A 13,511-nucleotide genomic window follows, 5' to 3' on the forward strand; every position below is an offset into this window, starting at 1 on the left:
TGTAGGGGAGACACTGCAACCTTGCCCTTTTTACTCTGCTAGTACAAGCGAGCATAGCATGCTTTGAACTTAAAGAGCTGCAGACATCTGGTGGAAAACTTGAACAAATCCATTAGGAAACACTTCTGTTTTAACGGCTGATATTTTCCCAACTGCAGACATTTCCCCAGTGTTCTTTAGGCATTCTTACATCCACTTTTGCTTATGACTTTAACCTTGCAAAAAGCAAACACTAGGCTGAAGGATTGGGTTGAACTTTCTCCATTCTTCGCTCCTTAAGAAAGGATCCAGCTGAGGTTGAAAAGGTCTAGAGAGGAACAAAGGTTAGAAGTCTGACAGGTCATATACACAACAGTAATGCTCTTACTCTAAAAGTTTGTAAGGTGCTCTAGGAAGCCTCAGAATGAAAGATACTACATAAGTGGATGGTCTACATACAGTACTGTATATCAAGGCTTTCACCCACTGAGTGAACTGAAGTCCCATGTGGCATTAATTCCTGAGGTTAGTGTATTTATCTTATGGCTGTCACCAGTTTCTAAAAAAGTACAAAGTTATATGGGGTAAGAATGCACAGAACAGTATCACCCAGGATGGGATAGATACTAAGTAACTCTGCTACAAGAGCTGGGTGAAATTTGGATAGTCTATTCACAAAGGGGGTGGGGGAGCAGTTTCAGATGGAAAAGAAAAAATTGAAAAAAAGTATACCTTTTGGTGCCAACAGTTTTGAAAGAAAATAGTTTTTTACTTTTCATTTTGAAGTTTACAGGATTTTTTTTTTTTTTAAAGGAGAGGCTGAAAGGCACCCATTAATGAAACAAAATGAAAAAACCCACAAATGTTTTAGGACAAACAAAATGTTCTGTTCAACTCAAAAGGACATATGCAATTTTTTGGTCCAGTCACTGGCCCCAAAAAGTCACTTACTCACCTGGCTGTATCTGCTACAGATGAAAATGGACATGATGATAGCGTCTTTTTTTTAAGTGCTGATCTGCTCTGAAATGTGATGACAGTATAACAATAAAGCTCCTTCTTACTCAGATAGGACAGCCACACGGAGCCTGAGCCATCTCTTCTCCTTTTAGTGACAAAAATCTTTAGTAGTGTTTACTCAGGGTCTGATCCTGCTTTCTTTGAAGTCAACGGGTGGGGGGGGGGGGGCTGGAAGAGGTACTGTGTTCCAGATATAGGGCCAAACTACAACATCTGTGCAATTGCATCAAAGGCAATGGGGGTAGCACAAATGTCACTGAGGACATGATTTGGACATATATAAGTCATCACCCTGGGCAAATGTGACTTTTTTTTTATAGAATTACATTAGTGTAACAGCTAGTGTTTAATAATGCATTTGTTCAAGCATATCATGACATTTTACTTGCACAATTCTATATTGGGCACAATGACATGATTGAAGACTTGGCTGAAAAGCCAAACAAAGATCACAAATCATAATGAGTTGGGGGAGGTGTTCAGCAGGTTACCACTGTTATTGGCACTCGTTTCAAGCCTCATTAATGGGCCTGAAGACAAGGGGTGTAAGCAGATAAACAGAATCTTAATGGCATTTGTGGTTGGCACTAAGTTCAGAGGCACTGTAAATAACTAGTGAGGACAGAAAAACAATACAAAGGAACCTAGAGAAGTGAGAACCATGGGCAGGAAAAGGGCAAAGTGACTCAGCTTGGAAAATTTCAAGTTAATATGTTTGGGAGAAATCAGGTGGAAGACAAATGTTGAGAGGCAGTGTGGTGCAGTGGCCAGAACACTGGACTCAAAAATTTGGATTCAATTCTCAGCTTGGTCTCTGACCTGTGTTACCTTGGGTCAGTCATGCCACTTCTATTTTTCCTTCCATCTTTGTCTGTCTTTTTTATTTAAACTGTAAGCTCTTCAGAGCAGGGCCCGTTTCTCACTATGCATTTGTACAGTGCCTAGCACAATGGGGCCTGGGCTCTCTTTTGGGGACTCTACTCATTACCATAATATTAATATCTCATGGAAGGGAGAAATCTAGAAAGCAGTAAGACTGAAACGTAGGAATGATAATGCTCAGGGACGCAGAGGCCCACATGAGATAATTCCTGGTATCCTCCATTTAGTTCAGGCCACCTCAGTGCCAGAGAGATTGACAGACTGGATGGAGTTCAATACAGGTGATCCAGGAACTGGAAGCGCTGACTTACAAAGACAGATAAGAACTAAATCCACCCCAGTTGCCTAATCAGCTATTATGAAGTGGCCTACATTCTAACCAGTCCTGAAGAGGGTGGGGTCACGGGAGGGGGAAGGGGAGGCGGGGGGGCACACCAAGGAGAGAGACAGGGCATTCACCAACCATATGAGGGAGTAGGAGTAAAGGGATGAAGTTGAAAGAAGGTAAAGTAAGACTGGCTGTCAGGAAGCACATCTTGACAATGAAACCCGTGGAATGTTCTCCCAAGGGCCAATTCACACACATCCAGTTCCCTCAGTGGAAGCCCTCAGTTGGAGCCCCCTTTTAGGCTTATAATTAAAGCTGCATATTGTGTGTATCTTTATGAAAGAGAGAGAACAGGACTGTTCTGCTCTGCTGGGTCATGTGCAGGTAGAAGTTGTGGGGAGACATGGCAAAGGGCAGCACTGAACGGGTTAGGGGGTGGGGTCTGGGATAGTTAGTAAAACTGTCTTCTTGGTGATAGAGAATGGAGTGGGCAAAGGGCTAAGAACCTGGATAAATATTAGCAGATCAATAAGAGCATGAAGCAGACAGGGAGAGTAAAGCCTGTGGCTAAAGAAAATGAATTCTGTGTTTGAGATTGTGGGATCTTCAAAACCAGACTCAGAAATGAGAACAAAATTCTCCCAAAGACTTTTCTGTAAGCAGCAGAAATGGGCAGCTATTCTGGCTGCTGTTTCAAAGCAGCGATTCAGTGCCCTCTCCTGGGCAAAAGGCAGCTTGTGTGCCAAAACCCTTGAACAGTTAAAATCATGGCTGTTTTTAAAATCATTAAAAAATCCTTGATTCCCTTGACAGCCATGGGAAAAAACAGATGAGCCTGAGTCACAAAGATCCAATTCCAAAACAGATTTGGATCTCACCTTCTGTAAAGTTCTTGATGGTTTAGGTCCTATTTCCTATTCGTGCCCATCTCTACAAGTGTGCATCTTCACCTATTCATAATTCAAATTCAACTAGGTGTCGTGGCCAAACTGTGCTATTAGAATGAGCTGTTCCTCTGGGACAGTGGATACTCTCACATGTGAGAGTGAAGATGGGATGTTGCTACAAAGGAGGATTCAGAGGCTATTTTGTAGCATACATAGGTCACCCTCTGCTGGACAAGAGGTAAAACAACATCTGGGAACTAACTGAGGGATGAAGTAAAATTTAGAGGTGATGTCTTCTAACGCGGAGACTAACAGATCATAAACAAGTTATCCCATCAACACAACCATAGAAGTGAAGGACTGGAAGGGACCTCATTAGATCTAGTCTAGTTCCCTGCACTCAAGGCAGGACTAAGTAAGACCTTGATCATCCCTGGTAGGTGTTTAGAGGTTTTTAAGAACAAGTTAGACAATGACTGAGATTCCACACCTTTCCTAGGCAATATGTTCCAGTGCTTAACTACTCTGACAGGAAGTTTTTCCTAATGTCCAACCTAAACCTCCCTTACTGCAGTTTAAGCCCATTGCTTCTTGTCCTATCCTCTGAGGTCAACAAAAACAGTTTGTCACCCTCCTCCTTGTAACAAACTTTTATGTACTTGAAAACTGTTATGTCCCCTCTCAGTCTTCTCTTTTCCAGACTAAACAAACCTAGTTCTCTTCAATGTTTCATCCAAGGTCATGTTTTCTAGACCTTTCATCGTTTTTGTTGCTCTCCTCTGGACTTTGTCCAGTTTGTCCACATCCTTCCTGAAATGTGGCACCCAGAACTGGACACTATACTCCAGCTGAGGCTTTATCAGCACAGAGTAGAGCGGAAGAATTACTTCTCCTGTCTTGTTTACAACACTCCTGCTAATACATCCCAGAATGATATTCATTTTTTTTTTTTTGGCAACAGTGTTTCACTGTTGACTCATCTAGCTTGTGATCCACCATGACCCCCAGATCCCTTTCTGTCGTACTCCTTCCTAGGCAGTCATTTCCCATTTCATATGTGCAATTGATTGTTCCTTCCAAAGTGGAGTACTTTGGATTTGTCCTTACTGAATTTCATCCTATTTATTTCTGGATAAACTGGAGAAAGGGTTTGATCATTCTGAATTTTAATCGTATCCTCCAAAGAACTTGCAACCCCTCCCACTATCCACAAACTTTATAAGTTTGCTCTCTATGCCATTATCTAAATCACTGATGAAGACATTGTCCAGAACTGGACCCAGGACTGAGCCTATGTTGGATTGGTTGTTGGACAGGTTTAAGCTAATTGTGCAGTTAGTTGTCACTGTGTCTCATTTTGTAACACTCACTTCTAGGATAGCAAGTCCCATAGCAAAACTAGAGCACATGCCAACTTCTGACATAGCAGTGTGTGCAGTGTCTTGGGGAAAATCCCGTCTGAGCTCCAGACCAGGACTTTGGAATAACACAAGAAGCAAGCAGGCCAAAAGGGTATACATGAGTTTCATGCCCTTGCAAAAAGGCAACAGTCTAAATTTGTCCACATGGAATCACTAGCTGTGTATGTGGTGGGGTCACAGCTAACATGAGGTAATTAGATGAAAAGCCCAATTGAAATAATGACAGGTTTCAGAGTAGCAGCCGTGTTAGTCTGTATCGGGAAAAAGAAAAGGAGGACTTGTGGCACCTTAGAGACTAACAAATTTGAGCATAAGCTTTCATGAGCTACAGCTCACTTCATCGGATGCATTCAGTGGAAAATACAGTGGGGAGATTTGTATACATAGAGAACATGAAACAGTGGGTGTTAACATACACACTGTAAGGAGAGTGATCAGGTAAGGTGAGCTATTACCAGCAGGAGAGCGGAGGGTGGGAGGGGGGACCTTTTGTAGTGATAATCAAGGTGGGCCATTTCTAGCAGTTGACAACATCAAGAATTATAACATTCAAAAACCAGTTGGAGAACACTTCAATCTCTTTGGTCACTCGATTACAGACCTAAAAGAGGCAATTCTTCAACAAAAAACTTCAAAAAAAAAAAAAAAGATTCCAATGAGAGACTGCTGAATTGGAATTAATTTGCAAACTGGATACAATTAACTTAGGCTTGAATAAAGACTGGGAGTGGATGGGTCATTACACAAAGTAAAACTATTTCCCCATGTTTATTTCCCTTCCCCGCACTGTTCCTCAGATGTTCTTGTCAACTGCTGGAAATGGCCCACCTTGATTATCACTACAAAAGGTTCCCCCCACCACCCCCACTCTTCTGCTGGTAATAGCTCACCTTACCTGATCACTCTCCTTACAGTGTGTATGGTAACATCCACTGTTTCATGTTCTCTATGTATATAAATCTCCCCACTGTATTTTCCACTGAATGCATCCAATGAAGTGAGCTGTAGCTCACGAAAGCTTATGCTCAAATAAATTGGTTAGTCTCTAACGTGCCACAAGTACTCCTTTTCTTTTTTCAATTAAAATAGTGACCCGGGGACAGAAACCACAGCCACTGAGGTAGGATGGATACATGCTGTAAATGCTGTGACATCTGACTAATGAATCAATTCTGCCAAACACACTCTATTCCAAGGCATTAGAAACTGAGAGGACATTGAGTCAACTTGCACACAGGGAACAATTCACCTTGAAGCCTTACCACACAGGTAAAACCTATTCCACATCAGGAAACTGAGGCAGAAGGACTAATGTGCCCAGAAAAGCTCGATGTTTAACAAAGATGGCCTCATCCTCTAGGTTTCTCCTATTGTGGGAGTTAAAAAGAAAAACTAAAACAAAGCAACAAGGCAAGATCTGAATCAGTGTCCATGTGCACCTACTAAACAAAGAAATAAGACCTGAGACACATCAGCTCACTATGGATCAGATGAACTAAATGGATCCCAGGTTTTTTTGCAGCAGAGTACCACTGAACAGAGCTTCACCTGGAGTTCAGATCCATAACATTCATGACACATGAATTTCTGCATTGCTACAAATGATTTTAGAATCTCTCCAGCTGCATAGTTCTTTCAAAACACAATCTGTGAAGTCTTAGGGCCATCAGGAGTTCTAAACATCACAGCACACAGGAAAACATCTGAAGAGCATAATTCTCACCTCATAGCCATGTTACTTCATGAACACAACATCACACAAAGTGCACAGTGGGTACAAAAGGGGATTTTTCAGGGATAGTTTTGTACTATCACACAGGCAACCTCAGCCATACAAAAGGCAACCACACAGAAGTACAAAGCTTGGTAGACCTAACGGACTTCTGTGATTGTTGTGTCCCACATTTGGTAAGTATCACACACCTTATTTGACCGCTCTCTAGCAATGATGAGCACTGACCATGAGCAGGATCACACACTACACTCAGAGTCTTGTACTAGCGAGACTTCTGGTCAGTCATCAACCCATACAGCTTGGGCATGATGCTCTAGTACAAAACTTTCACAATTATTTAAATAGCTGCCCAGGAAAGAACAGACCTGCAGTCTGTCATAGAAACTGCAGAAGCTCATGTAAATTTCTTGACCTATGCCATCTGTAAAGCAATGACTCAATAATAGTTATGAGCTGCCACTGGGTCAGACAGCTGGCTGGATGCATTCAGTCATTCAAATGATGCAAGACAAGTATCAGTACAGGTCAATTGCATCAGACTCTGGAATCACAGGAGACATGCTGCTCTACACAAAAGATGAAATCATGCTTGCTCTTCTGTACTACAGAAGAAGAAGGGTGCTCCTTCTTCATAACTCAGCCCTCCAGCCAGGTCACTATAGTCCTTCCTTCCTGAGGGTCACAAAGTCTCCCCGGACAACCATCCTAGGCAATCTGCACGCCACTGTCTGGTCCATGCCATTTCCTCAGTAGCTGGTGGGGAACTTCAGCTCTTCCACTATTCCAAGCGCCAGTCCAGGGACCCTATACCTGCAATTGTAGTCCACTTTCCTTCAACACTGGTTGCTCTTTCCCTAGACTTCTTCCTACTTCTCACCTCTTACCTTCTGACTCCCTAACTCTGTGGGTTTGCTAGCCCAAACGCCCTTCTCCCAGGCAGAAATTGCAGGCTACTTAGCACTATAATCTCCAAACACATCTCCCTTCTCTCACCTTCCCGGCTTTACCCTATCACCCCCTCCCCCCCCCCCCCCCACACACACACTTCTTTCTCAGCTGGAATCCATCAGCATTCAGGGGATTACTTAGGCCACCTATTGCCCCTCAGCTCTGACCTATCTGGTTAATTAGCCCCATCTCACCCTCATTAACCTCTTCTAGACTGGTGTGAGGGAAAACCAGAGGGGTAGCCAGGGTTGGGCCTGGTTGGGCTGTGGTCTACCCTCTTAGCATGCAGGCCCACCCAAATCTGAGGAGGGATGTAGTGCTGCCACAGCAGCCCAGAGCATCACTTGGGCACCTGAAATCCAGGATGGAGTGTGGGCAGGGCCGGAGCCCCCTGAATCCACAGACTGGGAAGGGGTGAGTTGTCCCAGGCAGGGGGTGTGTCTTGTGAGGGTGGGTCTGGGTAGGACTAGTGCTGGGGCCAGAGTGGAGCCAAGCCTGGTGACTAGGAGGATGAGTGGGCTGGGCATGGACAGGCCTCCAAAGACAGGGGGAGCAGCGCACAGTGCAGGATGCACAGACACAGCGGCGCCGGCAGGACAGAGGGACAAGGCCGGCTGGGTGGACAGACACCAAGCCGGATTCAGAAGGGGTGGGTAGAGCTTGACCGCTGGCGGGGTCCCCCTCCTCCTCATGGGCGTGCCCGATAGCCTGTGCGCCCTGGGCAGCCTTGTCTTCTGGTGTCTGAGAGCGGTAAGGGCCGGTTGGAGGAGGTGGGGGGAGGCTGCCCCCTGATCACTCCTGCCCCCGTCCCCAGGCCCCCAGATCCCTCCTGTGCCCCCTCCCCCAGGCCTCTGATCCTTCTTGTACTCCTGATCCCTCCTGCATCCCACAATCTTTTCTGTGCCCCCAATACCTCCTGTGCCCCAGTCCTGTCCCTGTACCCCCAGTGCTAGGCTCTGCTATGCCCCCCAGTTCTGCTGCTTCACTCATGTCCCACGCCCCCCTGGGTCCTGCCCCTTCCCCCCAGCTCTGGACCTTGGCCTCTACCCTTCCCAATCCAGCCTCTTCCTGCCCCTTCCCAGTTTTCCCTCCCTGCTCTGGATAAACTTTCCCTCTTCCCAAGATGGCAAGGCTCAGGAAACCTGTTTTGCTGGCTGGATACCCTGCCGGGAGAAGGAGGATGTAGTCTTCAGACTCTGCTCAACTGAAGTGGGGGTCAGTGCCTATTATCCCCCCTCTGCTCTAAGGGATGTGGGAATTTCAGCCCGAAGGGGCGGGAACCTCTTTTACCCCAGCAGCTACCCACACTGGCACATGCAAATGGGGTCCTGGCCCCATGTGCATGCCCAGCTCAGCAGGTGAAGCCTTGGGTCTGGGGAGACCAGGGCTAGGAAGAGGGCGAGGAGTCAGGGGAGAAGCTGAGCTAACACAGTCTGTCATTGCCCGCCCGCCCAAAAGTTGAGGCCCGTCCAAATTTTCCAATCCTAACTACACCACTGAGGTGAACACCCCATCATACCAAGTAACTCAGGTGAAGGCCTGCAGTATGCCTCCGTGTTAGCTTCAGATGGGTTATCTCAATCCTGAAAGCACCAGTGTAATTGCTGGCTGATGCAGGGTTATAATAATCAACTTAAATCAATCCTCCGATGATACTCCACAATGCCCAACAAAGGCTATGTCTACACTAGCACTTTTGTCGGTAAAACTTTTGTCTGTCGGGGGGTGTGAAAAAACCACCCCCGGCTGACATAAGTTTCACCAACAAAAGTGCTGGCATGGACTGTGCTGTGTTGGCAGAAGACGTTTTCCCGGCGACATAGCTACTACCACTCATTGGGGGTAGTTTAATTATGACGACAGGAGAGCTCTCTCCTGCCAGCATAGAGCAGCTACACGGCTGTAAGGTCCGGCTGTAAGGTCCGTAGTGTAGACAAAGCCAAAGTCGCCTATCTGACCATCAGCCCATTTCTTTCATCTCCCTCAGCAGAGGCCACACTCAGTGAAAGATGTACCTAATGCATGTGTGAATGCAAGTGGGGATACAAACCATTAACTTTAATTGAGCTACAAAACATGAGATAAGAACAATCAGTCTAATTCTGTAGTCTAGATAAGGCCCTTGATGATGTTGATACCTAGCTCTTAGGGACCTTCGAACTGTGGAAGTAAATGCGAGGTCACGCAGGTGGTGTCGGAGAGAGAGCTTTGGATTCTTCGACCATGGGATGTTCCGGGAAGAAGGATTGCTAAGAAGAGATGGGATCCACCTAATGAAGAGAGGGAAGAGTATCTTCGCAGGCAGGCTTGCTAACCTAGTGAGGAGGGCTTTAAACTAGGTTCGCCAGGGGTCGGTGACCTAAGCCCTGAGGTAAGTGGGCTACCAGGAGAAAACACAAGGACGAGGGTGCAATGGGTGGATGGAGCGGGGGTTCCTGATTCATACTGAGAAAGAAGGAAAATCGGCTAGTTATCTTAGGTGCAGGTACACGAACGCAAGAAGCCTGGGAAACAAGCAGGAAGAATTGGAAGTCCTGGCACAGTTAAAGAACTATGATGTGATTGGAATAACAGAGACTTGGTGGGGTAACTCACATGACTGGAGCACTGTCATGGATGGGTATAAACTGTTCAGGAAGGACAGGCAGGGGAGGAAAGCTGGAGGAGTTGCCCTGTATGTAAGAGAGCAGTACGATTGCTCAGAGCTCCAGTATGAAACTGGAGAAAAGCCTGTTGAGAGTCTTTGGGTTAAGTTTAGAACTGAGAGCAACAAGGGTGATGTCGTGGTGGGCATGTGTTATAGACCACCAGACCAGGAGGATGAGGTGGATGAGGCTTTCTTCAGACAATTAACTGAAGTTTCCAGAACACCGGCCCTGGTTCTAATGGGGGACTTCAATGACCCTGACATCTGTTGGGAGAGCAACACAGCAGTACACAAACAATCAAGGACGTTTTTGGAGAATGTTGGAGACAACTTCCTGGTGCAATTACTGGAGGAACCAACCAGGGACCGTTCTCCTCTTCACCTGCTGCTTACAAACAGGGAAGAATTGGTAGAGGAAGTAGAAGTGGGTGGCAACCTGGGAAACCGTGACCATGAGACGGTTGAGTTTAGGATCCTCACAAAAGGAAGAAAGGAGAGCAGCAAAATACAGACTCTGGACTTCAGAAAAGCAGACTTTGACTCCCCTAGGGATCCCTTGGAAGGCTAATATGAGGGGGAAAGGAGTCCAGGAAAGCTGGCTGTATTTTAAAGAAGCCTTATTGCGGGCACAGGAACAAACCATCCCGATGTGCAGAAAGAACAGCAAATATGGCAGGTGACCAGCTTGGCTTAAAAGTGAAATCTTTGGTGAGCTTAAACACAAAAAGGAAGCTTACAAGAAGTGGAAACTTGGACAGATGACTAGGGAGGAGTATAAAAATATTGCTCGAGCACGCAGGGGTGTAACCAGAACACAACTGGAGTTGCAGTTAGCAAGGGATGTGAACAGTAACAAGAAAGGTTTCTACAGGTATGTTAGCAACAAGAAAAAGGTCAGGGAAAGTGTGGGACCCTTAGTGAATGGGGGAGGCTACCTAGTGACAGATGATGTGGAAAAAGCTGAAGTACTCTATGCTCTTTTTGCCTCGGTCTTCACAGACAAGGGGCAACACAGTATGGGGAGGAGTTGAGCAGCCCTCAGTGATAAAAGAACAGGTTAAAGGCTATTTAGAAAAGGTGAACATGCACAAGTCCATGGGTCCAGATTTAATGCATCCAAAGGTGCTGAGGGAATTGGCTGATGTGATTGCACAGCCATTGGCCATTATCTTTGAAAACTCATGGCGATCAGGCGAGGTCCTGGACAATTGGAAAAGGGCCAATATAGTGCCCATCTTTAATAAAGGGAAGGAGAACCCAGGGAACTACAGACCATTAAGCCTCACCTCAGTCCCTAGAAAAATCATGGAGCAGGTCCTCAAGGATACCATTTTGAAGTACTTCGAGGAGAGGAAGGTAATCAGGAACAGTCAACATGGATTCACCAAGGGCAAGTCATGCCTGACCAACCTGATTGCCTTCTGTGATGAAATAACTGGCTCTGTGGATATGGGGAAAGCAGTGGATGTGATATATCTGGACTTCAGCAAAGCTTTAGATATGGTCTCCCACAGTATTCTTGCCAGCAAATTAAAAAAGTATGGATTGGATGAATGGACTATAAGGTGGATAGAAAGCTGGCTAGATTGTCGGGCTCAGCAGGTAGTGATCAACAGCTCGATGTCCAGTTGGCAGCTGGTATCAAGCGGAGTGCCCCAGAGGTTGGTCCTGGAGCTGGTTTTGTTCAACATCTTCATTCATGATCTGGATGATGGGATGGATTGCACCCTCAGCAAGTTTGCAGATGACACTAAGCTTGGGGGAGAGGTAGATATGCTGGAGGGTAGGGATAGGGTCCAGAGTGACCTAGACAAATTGGAGGATTGGGGCAAAAGAAATCGGATGAGGTTCAACAAGGACAAGTGCAGAGTCCTGCACTTAGGACGGAAGAATCCAATGCTCCGCTACAGACTAGGGAACGAATGGCTTGGCAGCAGTTCTTCAGAAAAGGACCTAGGGGTTACAGTGGACGAGAAGCTGGATCTGAGCCAACAGTGTGCCCTTGTTGCCAAGAAGGCCAATGGCGTTTTGTGATGTATAAGTAGGGGCATTGCCAGCAGATTGAGGGATGTGATTGTTCCCCTCTATTTGACACTGGTGAGGCCTCATCTGGAGTACTGTGTCCAGTTTTGGGCCCCACACTACAAGAAGGATGTGGAAAAACTGGAAAGAGTCCAGCGGAGGGCAACAAAAATTATTAGGGGACTGGAACACATGAGTTATGAGGAGAGGCTGAGGGAACTGGGGATGTTTAGTCTGCGGAAGAGAAGAATGAGGGGGGATTTGATAGCTGCTTTCAACTATCTGAAAGGGGGTTCCAAAGAGGATGGCTCTAGACTGTTCTCAGTGGTAGCAGATGACAGAACAAGGAGTAATGGTCTCAAGTTGCAGTGGGGGAGATTTAGGTTGGATATTAGGAAAAACTATTTCACTAGGAGGGTGGTGAAGTACTGGAATGGGTTACCTAGGGAGGTGGTGGAATCTCCATCCTTAGAGGTTTTTAAGGCCTGGCTTGACAAAGCCCTGGCTGGGATGATTTAGTTGGTGTTGGTCCTGCTTTGAGCACGGGGTTGGACTAGAAGACCTCCTGAGGTCTCTTCCATTCCTAATCTTCTATAATTATTCCCATTTTACAGAAGGGAAAATTGAGGCAAAGAGAGGGGAAATGACTTGCCTAAGGTCACCCAGCAGGACAGTGAGAGAGCTGAAATAAAACCTCAGTCTCCTGTGTTCCAGTCCAGTGCTCTATCCACGCCAACATTTATTTTGTGTTGCAATGGTGCTAGGAGGTCTCACTGTGCTAGGCACTGTACCTATATAATTAGTGGGAAATAGTCCCTGCCCCACAGAGTTCACAAGGCAGTACAAAGTACAAGGCAGACAAACGGTGAGAAAAATAAAGTTATGATCCCCATTTTACAGATGGGGCACTGAGGCATAGAGAATAAGAGACTTGCCCATTGTCATACTGGAAGTCTAAGGCAGAGCTGAAAAATGAACCCAGATCTCCTGCGTCCCAGTGCACTTGGGGACCACCTGACTGTCCTTCCAAAAACTCATTTAAAATTATCATGACCACCAACCCATATCAAATACATAGCAAAGTTCTTTATGCATCCAAACCCCTGTTTATCTGTATAAGTTCCACATCCCCTGACTTAATAAACAATGTTTATGCTGTACTGTATTATGTTGCAGTGTTGTACAATTCTATTGCATGCTGGTCTATTGTCATATTGTACTATTGTGTAACATTGTTTTATACAGTTGCATCAGGTTGTATTTATAACAAATTTAAAATACTTCACTGGCACACCACACAACTGTTGCCAATGTGCAAAAAGTGGACAACAGTTACGCAACCGGTATGCTGAAACCAGCGTAGCGTGCTGACCAATATCATCTCTTTGTTGTCTCATATCATCTCTGTGAAAGAAAAGTCTACGGGGAAAATTGTTTCAGGCCATCAAAATGTTTTTTTCAACAAAATTGAAAAGTTTAATCTTCCTTTTATTTTACATGTATATTATTGTATTATACTATATAATACAAAATTTTTAAAATCAATATGAAAAGTTGTTTCAAAAGAAAAAAATTGAAATATTTTGTGCTGAAAATATACAAATAGGACATTTCAACATTGTTGGAAAATTTCCCCCTTTAT

Source organism: Lepidochelys kempii, chromosome 9 (assembly GCF_965140285.1).
Source record: "Lepidochelys kempii isolate rLepKem1 chromosome 9, rLepKem1.hap1, whole genome shotgun sequence".
In the NCBI taxonomy this organism is placed as follows: domain Eukaryota; kingdom Metazoa; phylum Chordata; order Testudines; family Cheloniidae; genus Lepidochelys; species Lepidochelys kempii.